We start from the raw sequence: 7,829 nt of genomic DNA on the forward strand, positions 1-7,829 counted from the left end.
GAGCCAGCCAGGTGCCCCTTGAGCTCCAAGAATTCCTCAAAATCTCCCCCACCATCACTGTGGTGACCCTCAAATCACTGGATTCACACTGGTGCAGAAGGATAGCAGCAAAGGTGAGGAAAGGGAGTCTGGAGGCTCACAGAGAGAATTTCCTGTCTGCAGTCAAAACTCGGATGTCTTTCATCACAGACACATCAACATAATGTCTGCACACACATTCTTCTTCTTCGGTCCTGTCCAATATTCTATTTTATTTTGGTTTTAAAGGTCATTCGAAAGAGTGACATTAGCAGTGATTGTGATTAGCCTTCCATGTCCAGATTTTTTATTATTATTATGTTATATTAATCACCATACATTACATCATTAGTTTTTGATGTAGTGTTCCATGATTCATTGTTTGCATATAACATCCAGTGCTCCATGCAGTACGTGCCCTCTTTAATACCCATCACCAGGCTAACCCATCCCCCCACCCCCCTCCCCTCTAGAACCCTCAGTTTGTTTCTCAGAGTCCAGATTTTTAAAACTATTTAATTTTAACAAGAAAGAAATCTTCTTACTTGAATATTTCCTTGCCCCTCAACCAACCATCTTACATATTTTTCAGGAGAAAATGGGTTCGGAGAGTGGTTTTTAAACTGTTGGCAGAGGGAAATGGGTTGGGCTTGAGTCTCCACCCCGGCCATCCCACTTCTTCCAGAACAATTCAGATCTATATGTTTTATTGATGTTACACATCCATGTTCAAATTGAAAAAACAGGTTTCTGTGATTTTAAACATTTGGAGGCTTGGCTTGGCGATGGGGCTTTGATGTGGTGTGTGTTAATAACGAGTAGGAGATAAGAAATGCAGGGATAATGGGTGGCTAGGAGAAGTGGCAAATGCCAGGTATATCTTCATGTTGCCATTCACAATAACCAAAATTAGAGGTTGTCTGTATCACTACTTTTCCCTGCAGATGTATTCTTCCCATGGGTGTTTTGCATTTTAAGCTGTTTATTTCTAATTGTAGAATGAAATAATTTGTTTCCTCTTAAAATTTTTTAATTATCAGCAAGCAAGAGAAATGTACAGTAAGACTCTTTCCAGTATCTGAAAAATCACATTTCCTCACAGAAGTAAGATTGTCTGGGCCTGGAAGAAAAACATAAAATCTGTTTGTCATAGATTCCAAATATCTGAAACTCTCTGATCCTAATGAGAAGCAGAATTCTGGGACCTCAGCAAAATTTTAGCAATCAAATCAAACATTGTATAAAAGAAATAATACATCACAACCAAGTAGCATTTATTCCACGTATATATGCTGGTTCAATATTCAAAATTTAGCCAACCTAATTCACACAATAACCACTAAAGAAGAAAAAATCATATGATATCAATTAACACAGAAAAAATATTCAACATAATTCAACTTCCATTCATATTAAAAAAACTCCCAGTACACCAGGAGTAGAGGAGGACTTTTCTAACCTCATAAAGAGCATCTACAAATAACTTACAGCTAACAATATTTAATAATGAAAGAATGCTTCCCCATATGATCAGAAATAAGGCTAGGGATATCCATTCTCACAACTTTTATTTAACACAGACCTGGAAATTTTAGCCAATATAATAATCAGGCATGAAAAAGAAACAAAAACCATACAAATTGGAAGGAAAGAAAACGACATCTATTTGCAAATGATATCATGTATGTACAGAAAATTCCAAGGAATCTACAAAACACACCTCTTAAGACAGTTTGGTAGGGTGGCAGGATCCATGATCAGCACACAATCAATTGTTTTTCTATATATTGACAATGAACAAGTAGAAACTAGAATAAAGCATGTAGTACCATTTATAATTGCTCAAAAGAAAGTGAAATAGTTAGATATAATGTAACAAAACATAGTGAATCTGTAAAAATTATAAAACCCTGGGGGAAAAAAATCAGGCTTAAACACATGGAGAGAATATACCATGATTATGGATTGGAAAATGCCACATAGCAAATATATCAATTCTCCCCAAATTTATGTTTATCAAAATGCCTATCAAAATTTCAATTTCATGTAGACATAGACAAACTTATTCTAAAATTTATATGGAAAGGGAAAACGTTCTAGGCCTTTATTTTTCAAAATAATTCTGAAAATTAAAAATAAAGTACAGGAATCACTTTTCCCAATGTTCAGCCTTCTTACATAGGTGAAATAATCAAAAGAGTATAGTCGTAACAGAAGGATACAAAGATCACTAGAATAGAACAGAGAACCCAGAAACTGACCTACACAAATATGTCCAATTAATATTTGACAAAAGTACAAAAACAGTTCAATGGAGGAAAGATTGCTTTTTCAATAAACAGACCTGGAACAATTGAGTATTCATTGGCAAAAAAAAAAAAAAAAGAACCTTGTCCTATATCTCACACATTATATAAAATTTAACTTATACAAGGATGGGTTATGGACTTAATGTAAAAATTATGAAATTTTTAGAAAAGAACATGGGATAAAACATTTGGGACTTAGGACTAGCCAAAGGGTTCTTAGACTTGACACCAAAAGCGTAATTCATAAGAGGAAAAAATTGATAAATCGGATCTAATCAAAATTGAGAACTTTGACCTGCAAAATATCTTGTTAAAAGACAAAAAAGACAAATTATAGACTGGAAATAGATTTGTTAAATTACATACCTGACAAAGCCCCTATATTCAGAAGCATATGAAAATACGTTCTACATCATTAGCAATAAGTGAAATAAACATTAAAATCACAATGAGCTATCCCTACAGACCTATCAGAATAGTTACAATGAAAAATGGTGACAACACCAAATGCTGATGAGGATTGTGAAGAAACTCGATCACTTAAATTTTGCTGATGTGGATAGAAAGTGATAAAACCACTCTGGAAAACCATCTGGCAATTAAGGGGTAAAAAACTAAATATGAAACTACCTCAGAGCCCAACAGTTGTCTCCTGGACATTTATCTCAAAGAAGTTAAGACTCTTGTTCACACATAAACCTATGTACAAATGGTCATAGCAGCTTTATTCACAATAGCAAGAAACTAGTAAAATTTTAGTGTCTTTCAACAGCTGAATGGTTAAACAAACTGTGTTACATTTGTACCATACTACTTAGAAATTAAAAGGAATGAACTATAGATACATGCAATTTGAATAAGTTTCCAGAGAATTATACTGATTAAAAAAGATCCAATTCCAAAAGGTTCATACTATATGATTACATTTGTATAACGTTCTTAAAATGGCAAAATTGTAGAGAGAACAGATCAGTGGCTGCCAGGGGTTAAGAAAGAGGGAGGAGGGAGGTTAATTTCAACAAACCTTTCAACAAAAGTTAATTAAAAATTTTTAAAAAGTCTTCTGACATGACCTCTGATGCTGAGAAAACTCAACCAATTACCATACTATGTTTCTCCATCCAAGAATGAGAATTTTCTATGCGTACTCTTTGAGTACTTCTCTCCCACTCTTGACCTTTGCTGGAGATACTGTGATGCAGATTGTCAGCACTCACCCACACCCCTTATGATTGTATCACTGGAGTGAAAACCAACCAATTTTCAACTGGCTGCAGGTTTTCTCTACACGCTAGAACCTGCATAAACCTGGCTACAAGTGCTGAGGAATCAGTTTCCCCTTTACACAATCTCTGCAGCATCCCCTAACACTCACCTCTTAGGGGATGAGCTAACCATGAAGTGCATTTTCTTCATCAACTCCCAGGGAGTTCGCCAGTAGAATTAAGATCCAGTAGCAAACAGTGGTAATTGGCCTTGATCATGTATTCTTTATTGGCTGGCTTCCCTTCCCTTTCTCAATATCCCACCCTCTCACTGTTTTTTTCTTGAAAACACCACCTCCCAATCAGACTTCTTGCATTGAAATCCTTCTATTTGGGTGTTTCTGAAAAACCCCAAAGAAGACACTTAACTTCACAATTCTAGGGTTGAATGTTGATAGGCTTGGGATGGTCTCCTTTCTCCTCTGGTTTCTGCACTTCTCATTTCTGCACTTACCTGGACCCTGAAAGTACATGAGATCTGAGGTCCCATTCTTTTCTTCTATTTGCTTTGAATTATGAGCAATGGGTACAGTACCTGTCCAAGCATTCCTGGTTCTAGTACAATTCTCACTCCTGAATTATTAACTCCCTGAATTCAGCCAAAACAAAGAAGCTTGCTGGGTCTTTTTTCCTTTTTTCTTGGATTAATAAGGATAGCAGTACCTGCCCTAATGCCATCACAAATTCTTCATAAAGATAAAATGTGAAAGTAACTGGGAAAGAATAAAGCATGGTGAAATGTGAAGTCAGAACATTTGTACCTTGGTTTTCACAGCGAGAATTCTCTCTGAAATTCCACTGCCCTGGTGTGACTGGCTACAGGAAGGAGAGAGGCTCTGAGTCATCCATTTAACCTTCTCCTTCAAGGCTTTCTCTGCCTGCCACCAGCACCAAATGGCTTTTGTTAGCTGCGTCAGTCTGGTTGGGTTCTATCTTGTTAGGCACACCAAGATATCCAATTCCCTTTTCACAAATCCTGCTCCAATGTCATTTCAGGTTCAGCCTAAGCCAGCAAAGGAGCTTTGGTTCTGTAAAAAGCAGTTGTCTGTTCACTTTGTTGTTTTGTGTGAATCTCTAACAAAGCCATCTGAGTTTTATGAATTTTTTCCCATCCCCACAGTCATAACAGGGATATGCTATTTTCCCTCTTTTTTAAATGCGAAGAGAAGCTGTTGCCCAAGGCAGAGAATACTTATCAGATATTCATTTTTCATGTAGCTTTCCCCCTGCTGTGGCTTTAATGTAGAGATGACGAAGCTAAAGCTCTCGTATAATCTGGGTTTTAAATAACTGTGACAAAGCTCTCTCTCACATTCCCTGGCTAATGTGGTGAGGTCTCTTGAAATGAGGGAGAGCTTAAGAGTCAAGAAATGAGACATGTTTAGTGGGTCAGGGTCTAAAAAGTGAGGCCTCCAAAGCCTTCCCCGATTCCAAATTCTCTGTTTCTACATTCTCTTAGAGTCAGGAGTAGCTATAATACCAAAGAAGCTTTTACATTATACTCTTATTTTATAGCTGTGTAGCCTTCAATAAGAGATTTAACCTTGTGAGCCTTCCTCTGAAAAATGGGGCCAATAATGATGGTACCTACTTCTTGGGCCACATGTTTAGTTCCTAACACATAGTAGGCTTTCAACGGATGTTCACCGCTGTTATCGTTATCAGCATCATCAGTAGCATTAATACTACTTTTTTCAAAAGTAGCACTATGATCATTTTGGATTTTCTTCTTAGAAGCTGTGTAGCTGTTGACTAATAATTTTTCTTTCTTTAAATGGCAGATTATCCATTTGCCTCCAGTGGCATAGAAGTACTGACTCGCTTGAGAATCTATCCCACTCCATAGAAAGACAAAATTGTCATGAGTATCCTAAGAACCACCAGTTCTTCCCCTGTAATGCTTGGCACTAACAGTTAATGACAAGAGAGTGTCTGCCTGTGTTGTACTAACATCATCTTTACTTCAGCTTCTTAAGGTTTTTGTGCTCAGTACCATCAGGTGTGTAATAAAGCAGACATAGATGGTGAATAAACTAACAGGCAAGTACTTTTTAAATATATAACTGACTTTATTTCTTTCTTTAGAGGGAGTTTTAGGTTAATGGGAAAATTGAGCAGAAAGTAGAGAGTTCCCATATACTTGTGTACAGTTAAAATCAGTGAAATAATAAAACAATTGTTATAAGCTACCTACAACTAAGACTCCATATGGCTAAAAAAAGTACATTGCCTTATAAAAAAGTTCACCAGACAAGTTTTTAGGAGAGTATTCCAGCCAAAGGAAATAATATGCAATGGCACAGAAGTAAAAGCAAGCATGGTAGAGTCTCAAAGAGCAATTTTGCTGAAGGATAGGATACAAAGATAACATAAATCAGAGAAGGTGCTTGAGAAGAGGGCTAAGAGATAACCCAAAAGATACTGAAAAAGTGTAAAAGTTTTTATCTTACAGGTAATAGGGAACCACTAAGGAATTTTGTACAGCAAAACAACATAATCAGATGTGTGTGTAGGGGCCAAGGGCAGGCTGCCCCAAGGTGTGCCATTTCAGCATGAAGATCATTTGTGAGTTAAAAGTAATCAAAACTCAGCAGATTCAGGAAAAGCTCTTTACCTTCCCCTCAACTGCCTAAAAAGTATTCAGATAGAGAACCTGCTCCAGGAAGACAGCTATCACCGTAGATAGCTACATTACAATATGAACTGGGTGTGGTAGACAGGGAGGAACATAGCAAGGGCTGTTTGATCAAAGTCCTCTATGTTCCATTGTTTCTGAGCGGCCTAACAGACATTTGCTTACCAAACATTTACTCTTTTTCATTTTCCTGTAAATTGCATTCCTTCTTTTTGAAGTCCCAGATCTCTTACCACCTTCTCCTTAGTTCAGGATGGCATATATACCTCATGTTGCCTGTCTTTGCAATTTCGTGTCTGTATGGATTCCCCATACATTTGAAATTAAATATAATTTTCTCCTGTTAATCTCTCTTGTCAATTTAATTCTTAATCCTCTCAAAGGATCTCAAAGAGCAGAACTCCAGCTAGAAGGACCTTGAAGGGCAGAGGAACGTATTCCTTCCCAACATGTTCTGAGGTTCTCTGATGGCAGTATGTTTGACGAATTAAGGAAGGTCAAGGCTACGTGGGTGGAAACTAATGAATCTGTTGAAATAATTAAAATGAGATCATTCAAATGAGAACTCAAGTGATGATAGTAGAATGAGGGAGAAGATGAGTCATACTTCAAAATGTTAAAGAGATGAAATTAATAGACCATCTTGGGCAATGCTAGGTGAGGATTGATAGAGGAAGAATTATAGAATGACTCCCCTTTTCTGACTTGAGAAATTAAATTAATAGTGATGTCATTTTCTGATACAGAATGTGTCTGAAGAGAAGGACATCAGAAAAGAGTTGAGTTTAATTGTATATTGAGTTTGGGACTTTCAGGTAGAACTATCTAGTAGCATGTAAGATGTCATACTTTGGAATCCAGAAAAAGATACTTGAGCTGAAGATAAGATTTGGGGTCATTACTTAATTGATGAGATTTCCTAGGGTGTATGCACTGAGAAGAAAGAGGGGGGTCTAGGATCAAACCCTGAATAATACCAATATTTATGGAGCAGGCAGAAGAAGCAGCTCTAGTGGAAAAAGAACCAGGTAAGGGTGATGTCATGGAAGCCAACAGAGAAAAAAAGTTTTAAGAAGGAGGAACTAATCAATGAGGCTCTGTAAAACATGCTTCTAATGTATTTAGTTATCAGAAGGTCATTGACAACCTCAGCAAAAGGGACTTGCAATGGACGGAGGTGTGAAATGTAAGTTAGTCCTATTCATTGCTGAATCCCTACCACCTAGCGTAATGATTGATTGGTTCTCCTCATTGTCTAGTAAATATTTATTGAATGATTGCATGATAAATCTTTTCCTAGGTCACGTAACAGATAGCAGAGAATTGTTCCTCTTTCTTCTCAACTGTACTTAAAATTTAGTGATTCTCACTCTCTGATCTGAAAGCTTATCTGACAGACTAATGCAACCACACTCAGGTACTCTCTCTGCATTCTGTGCTCCTACTCAATTATTCTTGCCAGTCTTTTATAGCAAAGTCTTGTTCTTTGCAAAATAGCTTAAAATAAATCTTAAATATTTTAAAATGTTTAATTGTAAAAAAAGTAACATAAAACTTACTATCTTGGGGCGCATGGTGGCTCAGTGGGTTAAGCATTTGTCT

This window comes from Neomonachus schauinslandi, chromosome 5 (assembly GCF_002201575.2).
Source record: "Neomonachus schauinslandi chromosome 5, ASM220157v2, whole genome shotgun sequence".
Classification (NCBI taxonomy): Eukaryota; Metazoa; Chordata; class Mammalia; order Carnivora; family Phocidae; genus Neomonachus; species Neomonachus schauinslandi.